At 38.6% G+C, this 20,929-nt stretch overlaps 1 protein-coding gene and 1 pseudogene across 1 annotated transcript in view; one reads left to right on the forward strand and one right to left on the reverse strand.

Annotated features, from left to right (window-relative positions):
• Positions 1-20,929, reverse strand: part of Cntn5 (contactin 5) — a 1,192,645-nt gene that overhangs the window by 732,130 nt on the left and 439,586 nt on the right. The gene's annotated exons all lie outside the window — the stretch shown is intronic.
• LOC129682926 (eukaryotic translation initiation factor 1-like) lies at positions 8,649-8,979 on the forward strand (annotated as a pseudogene).

The raw sequence follows: 20,929 nt of genomic DNA on the forward strand, positions 1-20,929 counted from the left end.
CCGTAATCTCTTTCAGCAGAGTATGTTGATAGTCCACCACATTAAACGTTTTCCACATCCTTTTCAATTGGTCATGCTATGTACTACAGACTCACACTGTTAAAGGAGGTCTGGATCTCTCTTGGAATTACTCTTTCCCTTCTGCTCTTAGTGTCTGAGTTTACAAGTCACTCACTCACCTCAGGAAACTCTAGTCTCTCCTTTCCCCGTGTCTGCAAACTCTTCCATGTTTGTGCTCTTCCCTTAAAATTTCTCATTGTCATTTCTAATTTAGATCAGGCTTTAACATTTTTTCTTAGATTTGTAAATTATTTTATCAATTGCTAACTTTAACTAAAATATTACTCCTTCCATTTTTTTTTTTTTTTTTTTTTTTTTTTGCCTCTGTATCAACACGGTCTTTCTAGAGGATTGAGATCTCCATGACAAGCAATCTTTCATCTCCAGTAGGACAAAATCCAAGTTTTATGATGCATTATACCATAGCCTTTTTGTGAAAGCTGCTGTCTCATATTTGGACTCAGAGTCCATCATAGGGAACACTTGTCAATTCAAGCATGCATCCTATCTTGTGATATAGTTCATGGCAAATGGCTTGTTCATTGCACAGATAAAGTCACCACTCAAAGAAAAATACTAGAGGTATGTATGTGTTAGAATTTTAACATCAATAACAGAAAATAGAATGTGTGAGACTTTTAATATCAAGAATATAGAAACTAGATTTATTATTTTCATTTTATGATTATATCTGATTTTCAATTTAAAAAGTCACCATTGAAAATCATTATTATTAATATTTTGGCTCATACTTGATCACTAGATATAAATGAGAACTTTTAAATTATGTTTTTACAATTTATCACTTTATATCCCTATTTTAGACCCCTTCCCTCATCTGCTCCCTGTCTCAGTTTTCCTCCCTCTCCCCTCTTTACCAATCCCTTAGTCCACTGGAAGGGGGAATCTTCCCCCCTACCATGTGACCCTAGCTTATCAAGTCTCATCAGGACTGCCTGGATCCTCTTCCTCTGTGGGCTGCTAAGGTTGAACCACCAAGAGGAAATGATCAAAGAGAAGGCAACCATTTTCATATAAGAGATAACACCTGTTCCTCTTACTAGGGAACCCACATGGAGACTGAGCTGCCCATGGGCTACATCTGAGCAGGGGCTCTATGTCCTCTCCATGCATAGTCCTTGGTTGATGTATCAGTTTCTGCTGCACCCCCTGCCTGAACCCAGATTTTTAGAAAATAAGAACTCCAATAGCAATCAAGAAAGTCTGCACCAATAGAATTTTCTGAAGACCTGAGTAAAAAGCAGGAAATGGCATTTGATGGATTTCACTGTAACAAGTGGCAAATGGCAAAGCTGTTTGCCATCCTGCATCTTCCCCTTTACCAGGCATTATGAAATTTTAAATTAGAATAACAATATAAAACATATTTTTTAGTCATCAACAGGTAATGGGAGATTAAATCCTAACAATAGTGGAGACTTACAGGAACAAAGCGCCTACAGCAGAAATCCTCTGTACGGTGATTCTTGGGTAAGCCCAGGCAGTGCACAATCTACTAAGACAGCATTTAGGGGTCATAGGGCATTCAAAAAGAATACCTTTACCCAGTCCAGCACCATTGCATTGCCTTAATCAACAATAAGAGCTGTGTTCATAAAAGTTAACTATGAAGTTCATCATGATTTGATCATGAGGACATATTTCCTTTCACTGGCTCTCCCAAGAGAATATTGAAGTAGACTTTGACTAAAATTTTGTCGAATCCTTTCTTCATTTGTACATATCAAACATTATGTAGTTGACTTTCAGTATGAAATAGAACTTCCAAATCCATATTCTAAGAGCTAGAATTGTGGCATATAAATTAATATTAACTAATAATCTTATGTTTCAATAAAACACAGTACTGTTAATAACAATTATGTGTTTTTGCTTTTCAAATTAAGAATGAAAATGAGAATTTTAGACATGGTCTTATAAAGTATGTGAAATGCCTAAATGCCTATTTATTAAATAAAAAGAAACCTTTAATATAAAAAAGATTATTACTTTTTATAAGCAAAGGTATGAACAAGCTCCTAGAATCTTTAAACATAAGAAAAAGAGATGTCAGTCTTAGTCAATCAGAGTATTTCATTTATAATATTAGTTGTCTTAGCTTGAGATAAACATCCAATGAAAAACCAAACATTGCATATAGCATTGGAAAACTGGGTTATGAGAGATGGCTGTGGGAGGGTGCTCTGCCAGCTGGTTCCTTCATTGGTTCTCTTCACCTTCCTTCTCAGAGAGTTTCTGATGCTGACAGGCTAGAAAAACATGTAAAACTCATCTATTCCAGAGCACACTTTTTTTTTTTTTTTTTTTTAGGAACAAGCACTGGATTTTATTGAATGGAGATTTATTTTTATTAACTACAGTTTATTCACTTTGTATCCTCCTTGTAGCTCCCTCCCACCCCACCTAATCCCACCCTTCCTTTCCATTCTCTACCCATGCCCCTCCCTAAGTCCACTGATAGGGGAGGTCTTCCTCTCCTTCCTTCTGATCCTAGTCTGTTAGGTCTCATCAGGAGTGGCTGCATTGTCTTCCTCTGTGGTCTGGTAAGGCTGCTCCCCCCTCAGGGGGAGGTGATCAAAGAGCATGCCAATAAGTTCATGTCAGAGACAGTCTCTGTTCCAATTACTATGGAACCCACATGGACACTGAACTGCCATGGGCTACATCTGTGCAGGGGTTCTAGGTTATCTAGTTGGAGTATCAGTATCAGAAAAGACCCAATGTGCCCAGATTTTTTGGTTCTGTTGCTATCCTTGTGGAGCTCCTGTCCTCTCCAGGTCTTACTATCTCCCTCTTATTTCATAAGATTCCTTGCACTCTGCCCAAAGTTTGGTTATAAGTCTCTGTATCTGCTTTTATACCCTGCAGGGTAGAGCCTTCCTGTTTCCTGTTTTCTCCCTCTTCTGAGGTCCATCCTCTTTGTCTTTCTGCATGGGGAATGAACATCTTAGCCAGAGTCCTCCTTCTTGATTAATTTCTTTAGGTGTACAGATCTCAGTATGTTTAGCCTGTATTATATATCTAATATCCACTTATGAGTGAATATGTACCCTGTGTGTCTTTCTGCTTCTGAGATACCTCACTCAGGAAAAACTTTTCCAGTTCCCATCATTTGCCTGCAAATTTCATGATTTCCTTGATTTTTCTTGCTGAGAAATATTGCATTGTGTAGATGTACCACAATTTCTGTATCCATTCCTCAACTGAGGGGCATCTGGGTTGTTTCCAGCTTCTGGCTATCACAAATAAAGCTGCTACACCAAAACCCCGGAAGTGTTTTACTTCACACATTAGAGTTACACCTGCTTCTTGGACAACATTACTGCAAAGTAACAAACTCACCTTTAAATTTAACTTCACCTTTCAAACTCGAGATCTGAAGTGCTGGACACCTTGAAGCAATATTTATTCCAATTAAGATAAAAGGCACACAGTTCAAAGGATATAGCTGTTCCATTAAACATGTTAGACAAATGAATGCCTTTTAGAATCCAGTTAGTATAAGCTCTGCAGGAGAATTGCAGGCAGTGGGAAGCAGAATATCTATGAAGGTGTGTTGTTTTGGAGTTAAACTTTGAATATTGAGTGGACACACAGTTATGAAGACTAAGAGGCATTTCATTTAGTTCTCTGTTAGCCACATTCAGTTGATTACTTTTGCATTTGATGGAGCCCTGGAGCTTCAGTCTCATCAGTATTAACAGTTCACTTGCCCTGTTGTGAATAGCCAGTGAGGGTGGGGCTCCTCCTTAGGATTAATGTGAGGGAAGAAACCACCTGAGCCACTCCTCTTATTATGGTAAATGACCATTAATAATTAAGGGAAAAAATCAGTATCGAATGGACGTGAAACAAATAAATGGAATTTAGTATTCTTAGTAAATATTACTAAAGTTTCACAAATGTGTAAATATCACAAGCATTCTGTTTTAATACTGAATGTACTGATAACATGTGAGAAAGTTGATTTTTTTTAAACTCTTTTTCAAAACTTCAGGAGCCAAACACCTGACCGAATTTTATGTCTTTGTAGGGGAGAGTGACCTCACTGAATTCCCTAATCTTGATCCTGTATCATTCTATGCTCAGTTCCCTGTGTCATTCATTTTCTCTGTTTCGATTTCTCTCTCTCTCTCTCTGTGTCTGTCCACTGATTTTTAACCGATGATATGCTAACTTTTGATCCTGTCATTGTAAGTTTCCTCTAAAATAGTATTTCTCTCCACTAATGTTGTTAATTGAATTATTTTTTTAAAAAAGATTTTATTTATTTGTTTATTTTATGTATTTGAATGCTCTATCTACATGTATACCTCTGATGCCGAAGAGGGCATCAGAGCCTTGTATAGATGGTTGTGAGCCACCATGTGGTTGCTGGAAATTGAACTCAGGACCTCTGGAAGGGCAGACAGTGCTCTTAACCACTGAGCCATCTCTCCAGCCCGTTAATTTAATTCTTAAGCACAAGATACTATATATTCGATATCACTGTAACTGGAGTGAGACAAGTCTAGTATGGAATACGAGTTATAGTGACAAAAGAAATGTAATGATTCATATTCCATAATCCATATTCCATAATCATGCCTTTGACAACAATGCCATTTCTGGTGGTTGTTGGACTAGTTCACCAAATGAAGCCAAGTGGAAATCTTTAAACAGGACTTCAGAGGTTAACTAACCCTTATCATGGTCTTTGCTCTGGCTTTTATGCTTTAAGCCAGTAACTCAAACCAATTTTGAAACCCTATGTATCTTTAAATCTATCTTAAAAATCAGAAGAGACAAAGTCATTTCACATAATCATATAGCCTGGTGAGTATGCACAGAAGGAACCTATCAAGTCCTCTTTTTTCTTACTTGCTCCTTTGAGTGTGGTTTTGTTTTTAGGGATCAGAAGGTTGCTTTCCTCTGGATACAGGGTTCTTTTCTCTGGAGTGAGGGTCATATATTCTACTTCAGAGGCTAGCATCTTATCACAGGATTTTACATCTAGCTATGAATGTTTATTACAGAAGGAAGTGTCTTACTGGAAAGCAGAGTGCTGAGGTAGACAAGCACCTGGGTTCCTGGAAAAAATAGCTCCAGCTCGGAAACCTCGCAGGAGCAAGAATGAAAGAGCAAGGAAAAGAAGGTATACACAATGAGAGCTAACAGATATACATGTGCACACCTGTAGCATTTTATTTTTTATGGAAATGATCACTAAAACTTATTACAGTGACTTCACTAATTGACACAATCCATCTCCAGGAAATCAGCCATTTCTTAGCCAGCTTAAGTCTAGCATCATGACAGAAACATTAAGACAGAAACTTAACTCCATTCTCTTTTAGTATATTTGCTGTTTTAAATTCATTTTTGTCACAGTAAACAATCCAGGAGCTTTCATTTATTTTTAAAAATTATGGTATTAAAATCATTGTGTGTGTGTGTGTGTGTGTGTGTGTGTGTGTGTGTGTGTGTGTCTTTATAAGTATGTGTGTGTGGAATTTAGAAAAAAACAGTAATCAATTCTGTTCTTCCATCATGTGGGTTTCAGGAATTAAATGCCGGTCATTGGCATGGTGGCAATTGCCTTCATTTACAAAGCAATCTTGCCAATCCTTTAGTCCAATTTTTATTCATCTTTACTTTTTGGGAAAACTTTGGTCCACAGATAAATTGAACAAAAGTCTGAGTTTCTATGGTTTCTTCATATACAGTGTCCCACTATCAATGTCCATTACACAGTATTGTTACACCCTTATTTGATGAACCTACATTTACACTCATTGTCTCGCAAGTCACGTGGTTTACAATGGAGCACATTATTGTCATTATTTGGGTTTTGAAAAGGATGTAATGACATTTATCCATCACTGGGGTGTCACACAGACTAGTTAGGCTGCCTTAATAATCCTATTTTCTACCTATTTATCTATCTCTCTCTGCATGCCTAGGTAGCACTAATCTATTTACATTGATAAGCTTTGTCTTTTCAGAAGTGTTGCTGGAAACAGACAACGTGTAGCCTTTCAGTCTGGTCTCTGTCATGTGGTCACACGTGCTGAGATATCATCAGTGTCTTCTTTTCTCTCAACATCCTGCAGTCCCAATGAACCTGCTTATCTCTGCACGGTCTACTACCAGAGACACTTTGTTTTCAAGTTTCAGCAATAGCTGATAAAACCACTACAAATGCCCTGACACCGGGTTCTGTGTGGAAGTTTGCAGTTATCTGGGTTACTGACAGAAAGTGTGACTGCTGGAAGTCAGAAGAATATGCGGGGCTTTGTAAGACATGGACAGGTTGTCCTTTGACCTCCATAAACACACTATGGTACATGGATAACCCCTCCCACACACACAACTAACTAACTAACTGACTAACTAACTAACTAACTAACTAACTAACTAACTAACTAACTAACTAACTAAAATTATTGAGTAAGGCTTTTAATTTTTGTTTTTTAATATAATTTTTATTTATTTTAATTTATTCATTTTGTATCCCAGCTGTAGCCCCACCCCCTCCCAATTCCACCCTTTCTCCCTCCTTTATCTCCTCCATGCCCCTTTCCCAATTTTTTAAATTTTTAATTCCTTTTTTTAAATTTAGGTATAGTTTTTATTTATTGCAAATTTCCCTTAAAGACTATAGGGAAAGAACAATATTATTTTTAATAATTGATTCTGGATTGATTTTTTATTTTTATTAATTTCAGTTTATTCACTTTGTATCCCCCCCCATAGCTCCCTCCCTCTTACCCTCCCAATGCCATCCTCCCTCCCTCTTCCCCACCAGTGCCCCCTCCCCCAGTCCAATGATAAGGGAGGTCCTCCTCCTCTTCCCTCTGAGTCTAGTCTATCAGGTCTCATCAGGACTGGCTACACTGGCTTCCTCTGTGGCTTGATAAGGCTGCTCCCATCTCAGGGAGAGGTGATCAAAGAGCAAGTCACTGAGTTCATGTCAGAGATAGCCCCTGTTCCCCTTATTAGGACATCCACTTGGAATCTGAGCTGCCATGGGCTACATCTTTGCAGGGGGTTTAGATTATTTCCATGAGTGATCCTTAAGTTGGAGTATCAGTCTAAATAAGATTTTTAAAATCACCTCTATCTTAATTGTTGCAGAGTTTTTGCAGACTTTTTTATTCAAATATTTTACTCCTTGGCATATATGAATTTTGCCAAATGGCCTAATCTACTGGATTTGTGATTTGTGAATTAAGTATTATCTAAAGGATGTCCTATGTTACCAATATCACAATAGTAATTAATTTCTCACCCTTTGCTATAAAATTTAATGCACACTGATCAATTTTTTTTTTACCTAATATTTGAGAAAATATCGACTTATTTCTGTGAAATAGTCACTTCTCAAAATACAGGACTATAATTTTATAGGTGTCGTGCAGAAAATAATGGTGTGAATAAATTTTCTGGGAACCCACAAGGCTAATTGGTCAGAACTATAATTGTGGGAAGTGGGAATGCTGCAGACTCAGCATCAAGTTATTCTGATCTCTCTTCATTTCACTTAAAATCCATTTATTGTCCACATTTATCAGACCTACCATCCTCTGATCTTTGTCTCACTTGACCTCCTCTGACCTTTGTCTGACTTGACCTCCCCTGACATTTGTCTGACCTAACATCCCCTGACCTCTGTCTGACCTGACATCCTCTGGCCCTCACCTGTAACTTTTGGCATGTATTCTCAGCAGATCGTTGGCTTTCCCCAGCTCAGGAAGTAAGAACATGCTCAGAAAACATCTGACACCAGTGACGATGACGCTGAGCCTTTGGCTCTTCAGAAACCTGCCTGCCTGGTGTTCTGTGACTACTTTGTTCTGCAGCAGAGAGTTTAATCTAACTTCTTTTTGAGTAGAACATGTTATTTGAAGGAAATCTGATTCCATGTTCCTAAGTCACGGTCACTAACACGTGGATCACAATATGATGTCTTTCATTCCTTTTGCAGTTAGGGGTGGGTTTTGCATTGACAGTGGCTGTGGTTGGATTACTACAAACCTATTCATAGCCCACAGAAGATTATGATTAGCTCCTGGAACAGTTAGGAAGGAAGGCATCAGAAGTGAGTTTTGCAAAGTTAAGGTGGTAGTCAGGTAGAGAACAGCTAGGCTCTTAGCTCTTAGAGCTGGACATCATTCTGAGCCAACAGCAGTAACCAGAGCCTGCCCAGGCTCTTCAGTCATGGAAAGTGAATTTGTAGGTAACACTGACTGATTAGTTTTTATATTTATACATTTGAACTGCATTGGTTTTGCATTTAAAGAAATACTTATACAATTGAAATATTACTCATTTAAATTTATTCATTTATCATTAATGCTGGGCTGGAATAGTTAAAAAGGACAAGGACCGCTGAGCATCCTTTTTTCTTTCTTTTCAGAATGAATATATTGGAAGTGTTTTGGGTCCCAGTCATTGAGCCACTAACAAGGACTCCATCTTGAGTCTGCTCAATCTCCATCCCCCACACACATACATACAAACCATTTGTTTTCTTCCACAGCTTCATTCAGCAGACTGTTTCCACTGAGGAAAAGAATTCGTATGGTATGTCCGTTATCCAGAACCTCCATTTTTCCATCCCTTTGCTGACGGAATGAAGGGTAATAACCTGCCTCCTGCGGGCACTGAGTATTATACATTGAAGAATTCAACAGAGAAAAGTCAAGAACTCTTACTACCGTCAAAGGGATCTCTGATGATTAAGATTAAAAGAAACTATGAGGACATTACGAAGAAAGTTGCCTGCCATGGTACTATGATTTAGCATCCAAAATATGGAGTAATTCATCTGCAGGGTGACCATCACCAGAACATATGCCAGCTGCTGAGAGAGACTGGACTGCTAAGGGCAATCAGCTGAAGGTTCATGGGTTTTAAGGACTTATGGCTCGGAAGCTTAAGTGAGAATTTCCTTGCAATGAGTAGATATTCCCTTCTGTCCCTTATCACAAGTTTAAAACCTCACAGCTTGTATAATGTAAACATTTGGGGTCTGCTTTTAAGTTGGAATAGTGTGAAACCTCATGAAATAACTGAAAAGAGAAAAAAAGTGTTTTGAATTCAATATTAATGTAATATTTATACACATATGATGGGATATTAGGTCTGCAAAGCAAGCCTGAACATGGGGTAATAATATATGTTTCAACTATATGATATACACATGGCTTGGCACAAATTTTCTTTTTAACTTTTAAAATGTATTTATTGTGTCTGCATATGTGTACATTAGAGCATACAATAGCACGTATGTGGAGGTCAGAGGACATCTGCAGGAGTTGGCTATCTGTGTCTACTATGTAGGCTCCAGGGATGAGCTCTGGCTGTCAAGCCTAGAAGCAAGTGCAGGCATATACTAAGCTTCTTTGCAAGATCTTGAAACCATATTTTAAGTACTTTTATTTGTCTGTGATTTGACACCTTATCACATGAAGACAAGTTTGGAATTTCCGTCTGTACTCCAAAATCTCAGATGTTAGAGCATTTAAAAATTTCAGAATAGCCATAGGCAACATTTTTTTTTTTTTTACATTTTAAAAGATTTGTTTATTTTATTGTACTGTGTGTTGGCATGAATGCATATGTGCATAACATGTGCATGTCCAGTGCTTGCTGTTGTTGGAAGAAGGCATCAGATCTTCTTGAGCTTGAGTTTCAGTTGGTTATGAGCCAAGAAGAGCATTCTGAGAACTGAACCTGGATCCTCTGTATGATTAGTAAGTTCTCATAACTGCTGATCCATCTCTTCAGTCCCATCATTCAACATGTATAAAGCTAAATAGAATAAAGGCCAAAGAAGTATGGAAACTAAGAAGATGAAGTAATTCTTTGTCTAAGATTGTCTTACCAAAGAAAGTGAGTTTAAAAATCAAATATTTAGACATTAATAATGCCAGTGTTTGACTTGCATGGCAAATCATGAAAATTGTGGTGAAATTTATGTGATAGGGAAAAATCAATATTCAATGGACGGAAATAGATATCCAGCAATGCACAAAAATAGCTGGTTATTGAAAACAGGTTTCAAGAAGTTTTGAATGCAGATAGATGGTCAGGAGAAAAGTGATACTGTGATAGTCCTTCCTACAGGGTTGGTGTAGAAGACATGAGGGAAATTTGCAGCCCCACAACTTCACTGTAGTTTGCTGGAACAGAGTGGAGGAGGGTGCACATCCTTCCCCAAGGTCGTAGGATCCTGTTATTACTTCATAAGACACTGTTTGGTTCTTATTGAACACAATTCACCCCAACTTTCACTAAATAATTTTGAGAGGTCTGATGATTAACAAGAGACCCTGGAGATGAACTCACCCTGAAGGTCTTTAAAAGTGAGTTAAACCATAGCAACTGCATTTCTTTTTTTTAATTTTTTTAAAAATTTTTTTATTAATTACACTTTATTCATTTCGTATCCCCCCATAAGCCCTCCCTCCTCCTTTCCCGGTCCCACCCTCCATCCCCTTTCTTCACGCATGCGCCTCCCCAAGTCCACTGATATGGGAAGTCCTCCTCTCCTTTCTGATCTTAGTCTATTAGTTCTCATCAAAAGTGGCTGCATTGTCCTCCATCGTGGCCTGGCAAGGCTGCTCCCCCCTCAGGGGGAGGTGATCAATGAGCAGGCCAATCAGATTATGTCAGAGGCAGTCCCTCTTCCCATTACTATGTAACCCACTTGGACACTGAACTGCCATGGGCCACATCTGTGCAGGGGTTCCAGGTCATCTCCATGAATAGTCCTTGGTCGGAGTATGAGTCTCTGGGAAGTTCCCTGTGTCCAAATTATCTTGTTCTGTTGCTTTCCTTGTGGAGTTCCCGTCCCCTCCAGCTCTTACTATTTCCCACTTCTTACATAAAATTCCATTCACTCTGTCCATCAGTTGGCCATCAGGCTCAGCATCTGCTTTGACAGTCTATACTGCAGAGGCTTTCAGAGGCCCTCTGTGGCAGGTTCCAAGGTTGTTTCCTGTTTTCTTCTGGCTTTCAGAGGCCCTCTGCAGCAGGTTCCTAGGTTGTTTCCTATTTTCTTTTTCTTCTGATGTCCATCCTCTTTGCCTTTCAGGATGGGGATTGAACATTTTAGTTAGGGTCCTCTCTTTTGCTTAGTTTGTTTAGATGTACAGATTTTAGTGGGTTTATTCTATGTTGTATGTTTATATGAATGAGTATATACCATGTGTGTCTTTTTGCTTCTGGGACAACTCACTCAGGATGATCCTTTCCAGGTCCCACCATTTACCTGGAAATTTCATGATTTCCTTATTTTTCATTGCTGAGTAATACTCCATTGTATAGATGTACCACAGTTTCTGCATCCATTCTTCAGTTGAGGGGCATCTGGGCTGTTTCCAGCTTCTGGCTATTACAAATAAAGCTGCTACAAACATGGTTGAGCAAATGTCCTTTTTGTGTACTTGAGCCTCTTTTGTGTATATGCCTAGGAGTGGTATGGCTGGATCTTGAGGAAGCACTATTCCTAGTTGTCTGAGAAAGTGCCAGATTGATTTCCAAAGTGGTTGTACCAGTTTACATTCCCACCAGCAGTGGAGGAGGGTTCCCCTTTCTCCACAACCTCTCCAGCATGTGTTGTCACTTGAGTTTTTGATCTTGGCCTTTCTGATGGGTGTAAGGCAACTGCATTTCTTATGAGACATTAGGGCATACATGCAGGTAAGCAAAGTCACAGGAGTTGAATTAATAAACAAGAAGGAAGTTAGGAATTTTGAAGGTAATGAGGGTTAGGCCAGAGGTAGGGAGAGAGCTGAGTGATAAATGAGAACCTGTACAATCTACGATGCTGGATTTTGTATCCCCATGACCCAGGTAAAAGTTGGGTGTAGTGCAGGACTGTCTACAATGCTCCTACAGATGGCAAATGGAAACATGGAATTCCCCAGAGCATAGAAGAGCTGGCATGGCAGGTTTAATGAAAAAGCAAGGAAACCAACCGTGTGTCAAGCAGGGCTGAAGGTGAGGACCAACACAGGATGTTGTTATTTGATCTCCACACATGTAGCATGTTATGCACATGCCAGCATTCATACATACAAATGTACACACACACATGCATGAGCATGAATTGAGCATGCTTGATCTAGTACACAAACACACACACAACAAACAAGGGAGAGAGGGAAAAATAGAAAGAAAGAAGACAAAGACAGAAAGAAAGACACAGACAAGCAAAGAAAAACAGAGAGTGGCAGAGAGAGAGAAAGAGAGAGACAGACACACACACAAAGAGAGATAGAGAAAGGGAAAGAGAGAGAGAAACAAAAAAGAGAGAGCTAGACAAACTCTTGATATTAACAGATTCCAAAGCCATGACATACAACAGACTATCAAGCTCAGGAGAAGGGAAGTTACAGTCAGCAACACTTGACTGTGGGTTTATGCCATGCTTCTTGTTGGCAGCCATTGTTCTGCAAACTTTTTAGATGCTGTTGTCTCCTCACAGCAATCTCAATAGAACATTTTAATCTCTGTTTACATGAAAGAAATGAAGACACCTGTCAAAGATGGGATCTAAAGAAAGCCAACAAGGCTGTTCCCCAATCTCTGACCTATACTTTGCCAACCAAATAGCTGAAGGATGTCTGTTTTTCCTTGTTTCCTTGTTTCCTTCCTTCCTTCCTTCCTTCCTTCCATCCTTCCTTCCTTCCTTCCTCCCTTTCTTCCTTCTCTTTCTTTCTCCATCCTTCCCTCCCTCCACACCTCCCATCTATCATCCCTCCATTCATTTCCTCCTTTGATCAATCCCACTCTGCCCCTTCCTTCTCTCTTTCTTCTTTTCTTCCTTCCCTCTCCCCTTTATCCTCTTTCCTTCTTTCTTTCCTTTGTTCTCCCTCTTCCTCCATTTCTCATTTTTCTTCTTTCCTTCCTTCACTCTTTGATTTCTTATTTTCTTCCCTTCCTATCTTTCACTTTGGTCAATTTTAGCTTCTGCCTCATGAAGTTCTAAGATACATTATTATAGGGGAACAGCAAACAGCTAATATTTCAAGAGGTAGTTAGTGCATTCTAGAAAAAAAAAAACATGCTTCCAATATTACAGCTAAGGTTGAGAATGCCACAAGTCTGATTAAACTTGAATTTGATAGTCTTAAATGTCATCTTTTACCTCCAATATTTACTATAGTTTATAACATCTTTTCAGGAAGACAAAGTTATATATTCTATAACAAAGTATTAAGCCTTTTGTTATTTTATTCATCTCTTTCAGAATGAATTTAGCTGAACAATTCAACAGTCTTTATCAAACTTGATAAAGTATGAAAAGCTAAATACTGTTCAGGTTGTTTATGAAATATTTTGGTTTCATTTTTCTCAAAACATATATTCCTGTTTCTGGAAATAAGAATTAATAATGTGATTAATCACTGAATTTTTAAATAAACTACAGGTTCACTCCTGCAACACCCGCTACTTGAGAAGCCAAGTTAGGAGGAGTCCATGCTCTAGGCTTGCTCAGGTGACTTATTTAAAATTTAAAGTAATATTTAAATAGAATATTTGGAAGTATTTGACATTTTAAAGGTAGCATTAAAGTAATTATTTTATGGACTAGAGGCATTACATATTTTATTAAGATCAGAAAATACAGTCATAATTATATGGAAATTATTGTATGTTATTTTGATTATTCATGTTTAATTATTTTCAAAACTGGAGCACTCTGATAAAAATTAATCTATTATTTCTTTTTATATATTTATGAGATTTTAAAGTTCTGTTATACATTGCCTAGTGTTGGTATAATGTTCTTTTAAAATGTATACACCTTACTGTTGTTCATTCAAATGCTGATTTCTCCCCCCCCCACTCTCTGGTTTCAATCCCGATATTGCATTGTGATACTCATTCTAAGCATCCTGTTTCAACTCTTGTGTAAACAGGACAAAATAAAGCAACTAGACACAATGTTGATCAGGGAGGAGCCAGAAGACAGGAAAGAGAGGAGGAGCCAGAGAACAGGAAATGAGTGAGAGGAGAAGGTACGAGAGGAGAGCAAGGAGAGCGAGCTGGAAGTGATATCTTGGAACAGCGTGGAGAGATAGACTGGACCTAATATATCACTAAAAGAAAGTATAATGCGGGAAATCTAAATGTTAGGAAACTATGAGGGCTTGGAGGTTTAGGATGGAGTAACTATTGCCCAGCATTGTGTACTAGGTTAACTAAATAAACTCAGTCTCTGTGTGGTGATTCCGTTATACAGCTGTTTAGGACTAACAGCAGCATTACCAGAAGATATATAAAGAGTAAATATTAATCTTCACTCACAACAACCTAGAATTAAATTAAATTATAAAGAGAAATGTCTTCATCCAAAGTCTTGTACATGAACCCGTTGCGGTCTTTAAACAAAGATAACTTGTCTCCTGTGCCAATGAGTTCAAATTTCTTTGGAAACTCTCATCCATTACTGGTGGGAATGTAAACTTGTACAACCACTTTGGAAATCAATCTGGCACTTTCTCAGAAAATTAGGAAAGGTGCTACCTCAAGATCCAGCTATACTACTCCTGAGCATATATCCAAAAGACGCTCAACCATATAACAAGGACATTTGCTCAGCTGTGTTCATAGCAGCTTTATTAGTAATAGCTAGAATATCAAAACAACCTAAATGTCCCTCATTTGAGGAATGGATACAGAAATTGTGGTACATTTACATAATGGAATACTCAGCAATTAAAAACAAGCAAATCATGAAATTTGTAAGCAAATGGTGGGATCTAGAAAAGATCATACTGAATGAGGTAACTCATAAGCAGAAAGACACACACATCCACTTACTTATAAGTGGATATTAGATATATGCTATAGGATAAACATACTAAAATCTATAGTCCCAAGCTAAACAACAAGGAGGATCTTAGGGAAGATGCTTAATCCTCATTTAGAAGGGCAAACAAGCATCTGAAGTAGAAGTCAGGGAACAGGACAGGAGCCTTTCACAGAGGGCCTATGAAAGACTCTACCCAGCAGGGTATCGAAACAGATGTGGAGACTCATAGCCAAACTTTGGGCAGAATATGGGGATTCTTATGGAAGAAGGAGGAGATAGAAAGACACGGAGGGGACAAGAGCTCTGCAAACTAACCAACAAATCCAAAAAAGTTGGCCCCAAGTGAGCCTGCAGAAACTGATGAATCAACCAAGGACCATACATGGAGAGGACCTAGACCACCTGCTCAGACATAGTCCATGGGCAACTCAATCTTTATGTGGGTTACCTAGTAAGGGGAGCAGGGGCAGTCACTGGCATGAACTTGGTTCCTTGATAACCTCCCCTTAGTAGAGAAAATTGTGGTACTTTTACACAATGGAATACTACACAGCAATTAAAAACAAGGAAATCATGAAATTTGCATGCAAATGGTGTGAACTAGAAAAGAGCATCCTGAGTGAGCTAGTCCAGAAGCAGAAAGGCACACATAGTGTATACTCATTTATAAGTGGATACTAGACATATAATATAAGATAAACATACTAAAATCTGTATACCTAAAGAAGCTAAGCAAGAAGGAGGACCCTGGGTAAGATGCTCAATCCTCATTCAGAAAGGCAAATGGGATAGATCTCAGAAGATGGAGAAAACAGAGAGCAGGACAGGAGCCTAACACAGAGGGCCTCTGAAAGACTCTACCCAGCAGGGTATTAAAGCAGAAGCTAAGACTGAAAGGGTTAGACTAACTTTGTAACCTGTATGTCTTCTAAAGCCTATAGTTTTGAGTTTTAGGTTCAGGTTAAGCTAAAGCCTCTTAGTACCTTTCCAGAGAGTGAAAAAAATGTGACCCTTTCTGTGAGGACAGATAGAAAATAAAAGCGAGCAAGCAACGACCTTCACTCAGCAAAAAGAAGAACCAGACCCTTGTCTTTGAGATAGTGTTTCTTAGCAACCAACCCAGACTTCTTCTGAGTAGCTTTTGACCTCCAGCCAAGAGCCCATAGCCCTAATCTTCAAGGATGAGCTAACCACCCCACCTTCAATTGCAGCTGCATCCACACTTGGCAGGACTGGCCATGCTTGAGCACCTAAGACTAACCAATTACCTTACTTTATAGCTCCCTCATCCAATCCTAAATTGCCAAAACTGCAACTTCAAATTTCCCGCAATTTTTCTTTTAAAAGCCTAAAGGCCTTTGTCTCCTGGTGCCACTCTTTGCTGACCAACAGGGGTGACCCCATTGTGTAATGGTTAATAAATCTCTTGCTTTTGCAATGAGTCTTGGTCTGGGGGAGTTTCTGGGAAGGGCACAATCTTGAACTCCTGAGCTGTGAGACCCCAGGTCTTACAAGACTCATAGCCCAACTTTGAGCAGAGTGCAAGGAATCTTATGAAAGAATGGGGATATATATATATATATATATATATATATATATATATATATATATTTGATACTAATATTTCTTTACAACATGGGGTAAAGAGCATTCTATGCATTCTGAAGTTCAGTCGTTCAAAGCAGTTTGTTTCAGTCTTGAAGATACTCGTAACAGAGGGAGGATTAGCCAAACCAAAGAAGGGGTTATTACCACTTGATTTCTTCATGCTCTATTGTCCCATAAAATCAGAAAATGGTATGGATTTTCATTCATTGTTCTACATTTTAATATACAGCATCAACCTTGCACTCATTTAGATAAATGGGTTTTTACTCTGTTTCTAGATTAATTCAAGCACTTTAGTCTTGAGGGGCTAAAAGAAATCCCAAACACAATTTTAGACAAACAAAAGAATTCTGAAACACTCAATAGAAAAGCTGTTGATGCAGCATGGCATATGGAGTCAGAGGGCTCTGAAGTGTGAAGACGGCTATTAGACACACTGAGATGCACATCTCTGCTTTCTTCCTTTTTATGTGGAGTGCTTTTCTATGTCTGAAAACAGCCAACTTGCTTTCTTTCCTCAGGTGGTTTATTTTCAAGCAAGGTAGTGATTATTTTCATTTGTAAGATGTTTTTACTATATTTGCTGTGGATGTATTGGCTTGTTAACTACATTGGGGGGGGGGAAGTCCATGTACGGAATTAGAAGTACATGTTTTTTCCCAGACACGATGACACACATCTTTATTCTCAGGACTTAGGAGGCACAGGCAGGTGAGGCCCTGTGAATTTGAGGTCACTATTATCTACATAACCTGATTCTTCCTAGCCAGGCCTACGTAGCATGACACTGTCCTACTTAGGAAAGGTGGGGGAGGGCTTGAGAAAAACTGAGAGTCTGTATTAACCAAGGGACTCAGCCTCCACTTTCTGCTTTCTGTTTGACTATACTGGGATGGACTTTTAAACGGAATGTTCAAATCAAAAATTGCATCCCTGTGTTATGCCATAGTTTGCCACCACATGTTCTGGTTGTACCCGTACACTATCAAAGGTGAATTATATCAGAACTTAAAAAAAATAATTTTTTATTGTTTTTTCAAGACATGGTTTCTCTGTGTAGCCTTGGCTGTCCTGGACTTGCTTTGTAGACCAGGCTGGCCGAGAACTCACAGAGGTCTGATGGCCTCTGCCTACCTGAATGCTGGGATTACATGTGTGCACCACCATGGCCGGCTTGAGAAATAAGTTTTAAAAGATCAGTACTAACTTATATTTAAGGAGCTATTTTTTTTTCAATTTACATATGGATGAATAAATTAATTAAGCTAGGTAAACGCTATATTCTACACTCACACGCACACACATGTGCACACTGGTTCCCCTTGGTCTATGGAGACACAGTCTATGATCTCTCATGAATGCTCAAGCAAATGCCACCACCAAATCCTATATACACTATGACTTTCCTATATACAGAAAGTGACCCTCATAGCTTTAGTACTGTACTTCTTTGAGGCAAAGGAGAATTAAAAAAGCTGTAGACACACATACATACCTAAAAGCTAGAATCTTAAGGGGGATACACCAGCCCAGAAACTCAGCACATTTATTATATGTGTTGAACCATAATGCAGATTTCTTATAAAGAGCTAAATCAGGAAGGGTGAGCAAATCTCAGTGGGGTTTCTTTGTATGGGGCAGGCTGAGAGTGCAGTCATTCTGTTTGAAGAATATGATTGGTGTCTTCTGCACTTGGATAAGGGGAAGATTTTTTCATTTCTGTGGCTCTGTGGCTCTGGTGACCTTGACACAGCTATTCATGTACCAGTTAATACTTCATTCATCACCCTTCCATGTGATAATTTATATATTAAGCACAATAAGTAATTAATGATAGGCAGGCTTGCTGCATATTTCAGCAGGGGGGAATGCTAACTACGAAAGCTGACAGCCTGAGTTGAATTTCCAAGCCCTACACTGAAAGAAAGAAGAGACTCCCTCAAGTTGTCTTTCAACCTCCATGTGTGCTCACACATATACCTAAACCTAAATCCCCACAAAATAAATGAAAACATGCAGGTATTTATTTTATTTTTCTATAAACATACATAATTCTAAGACCAAGGGCATACAAAATAAAATTATATAAAAACCAAGTTTCTTAAATTTTATAATAAAGTTATAAGAGGCTTTGTGCAGGAATAACAAAGTTGTTTGAAACTTAGAACTTCTTCTAATACAGCTTCCTAATATAGAAATTTTTAGATAAACATTTTCATAGTCAGCTTTCTATTGCAAGATAAAAACACCATGGTGAAAAAAGCAACTTGGGGATCATAGAGCTTATTTTCATTTACAGTTGTAGTTGATCTTGAAAAATGTCAGGTCAGGAACTTGAGGCAGGAACAACGAGTAGTAAGAAACTCAGAGCAGAGGCCATAGAGGAATGCTGCTTATTGGCTTGCTCAGTCTGCTTTCTTATACATCCCAAAAATACCAGCCTAGGTGTTGTACCACTGTTTTTTGGATGGATCCTCTACATCAATCATTAGTCAGGGCACTGCCCCTCAGGATTGCCCACAGGCCAGGATGTTGGTTCCACTTTCACAGTTATGGAGCTCTCTTTCCAAATGACTCTAGGTTGTGCCAAGTCAATAAAAACAAAACAAAACAGAACACAAAGCATAAAAGATTTATTGGGATAAGGTATGCCATAAGAAAGCTTTTATTTATTTTCCAAGATGGCAGCAGCCAAGGCAGAAGATCAGAAACTGCAGTTAGGGTACTGGAGCACCTCGGTCCTTTTAACCAGATCTCAGATTACTCCCACCTTCCCAAGGTCAGAATCTGGATGAAAGGCAGCATCCCTACCCCAATTCAGGGTTCTTCTGATCCCTGTGTAGATACTAACTGGACAAGACAAACTTACGGGGTTCTAGGTCCAAGATAGTGACATCGAGCCAAATCTGAGTGCCAGGAGCTCAGAGCCTGCTAGGCCAGCAAGCAGCTGTGTGGCTGAATGTGAATCCATAACACCAGCACCCATTTTGAGCATTTGTTGTGGGATGGCTTACTCTGCAACACCAACAACCACTCAATAATCTGCCTGATCTACTGAAACACTCATGGCACAGCCAGCACGAGGTTCTCCAGCCCAGGAGGAGCCAGAGTCAAACAGAGCAACATTCAGCTGAGCGTTCACTCTCAACTAACTCGTGATCTATCTTACTCAACTGAAACAAGCTTTAGAACAGACAGAAGCAAACACACCAAAGAGGAGCAGACAACAGAAAATAATCAAATTCAGGGCTGAAACAAAGAGAACAATACAAAAAATGAAACCAAGAGCTGTGTCTTAGAGAGATTCAACAAGATAGACAAACCCTTAGCCAAACTAACTAAAAAGAAGAAGAAGACTACCCAATTTAACAGAATCAGAAACAAAAAGGACATAATAATAGATAATGAGGAAATAAAAAAATCCATTTCCTCTTACTTCAAAAGCCTATACTCATCAAAATCTAAAGGAAAAAATCTAAAGGAAATGTACAATTTTCATGATAGATTCACCTGCCAAAGTTAAATCAAGATCAGATAAGCAGTTTAAACAGACCTTTAACCCCTAAGGACATAAAAGCAGTCATCAAACGTCTCCCAACCAAAAAAAGCCAGGACCAGATGATTTTAGCTCAGAATTCTACTAGATGTTCAAAGGAAAGATAATACCAATACTCCTCAAACTATTTCACAAAATAGAAACTGAAGGCACATTGACACACTCATTCTATAAAGAAATTTGGACCCTGATACCTAAATCACACAAAGACTCAGCAAGAAAGAGAATTTCAGACCAATTTCACATGAACATATATGCAAAAATACTCAATAAATTTTCACAAACCAAATCGAAAAGCACATCAAATACATCATACTCCTTGATTAAATAGGCTTCCTAACAATTTGGGAAGGAAGAAGTCCAAGTATCACTATTTGCAGATGATACAATGGTATACTTAAGTGAACCCAAAAATTCCATCAGAGAACTCCTACAGCTGACAAACTCCATTGGCAAAATGGCTGGATACAAGATCAATTCAAAAAATCAGTAGCCCTCCTATAGACAAACAACAAATGGGCCCAGAAAGAAATTAGGAAAATAATACCCTTCATAATAGCCACAAATAATATAAAGTATCTTGGTGTAACTCTCACCAAACAAGTGAAAGACCTGTATGACAAGAACTTCAAGTCTCTGAAGAAAGGAACTGAAGAAGATATCAGAAGATAGAAAGATCTCCCATGCCCATGGATCAGTAGGATTAACACAGTAAAAATGGCCATCTTACACATGTTAAAATGCCATATTCATCAGATCTCTGACAAGCTTGTGGGCTGGCATATCTGAATTATTTTTTGTCTCTCTTTAAATTATTTATTTTAAATTCCATCCTATGAAATAGAATGCTATAATCTCCAATTCTGGCATATTTT

This window comes from Psammomys obesus, unplaced genomic scaffold, assembly GCF_907164565.1.
Source record: "Psammomys obesus unplaced genomic scaffold, mPsaObe1.curated_primary_1811, whole genome shotgun sequence".
NCBI classification, from domain to species: domain Eukaryota; kingdom Metazoa; phylum Chordata; class Mammalia; order Rodentia; family Muridae; genus Psammomys; species Psammomys obesus.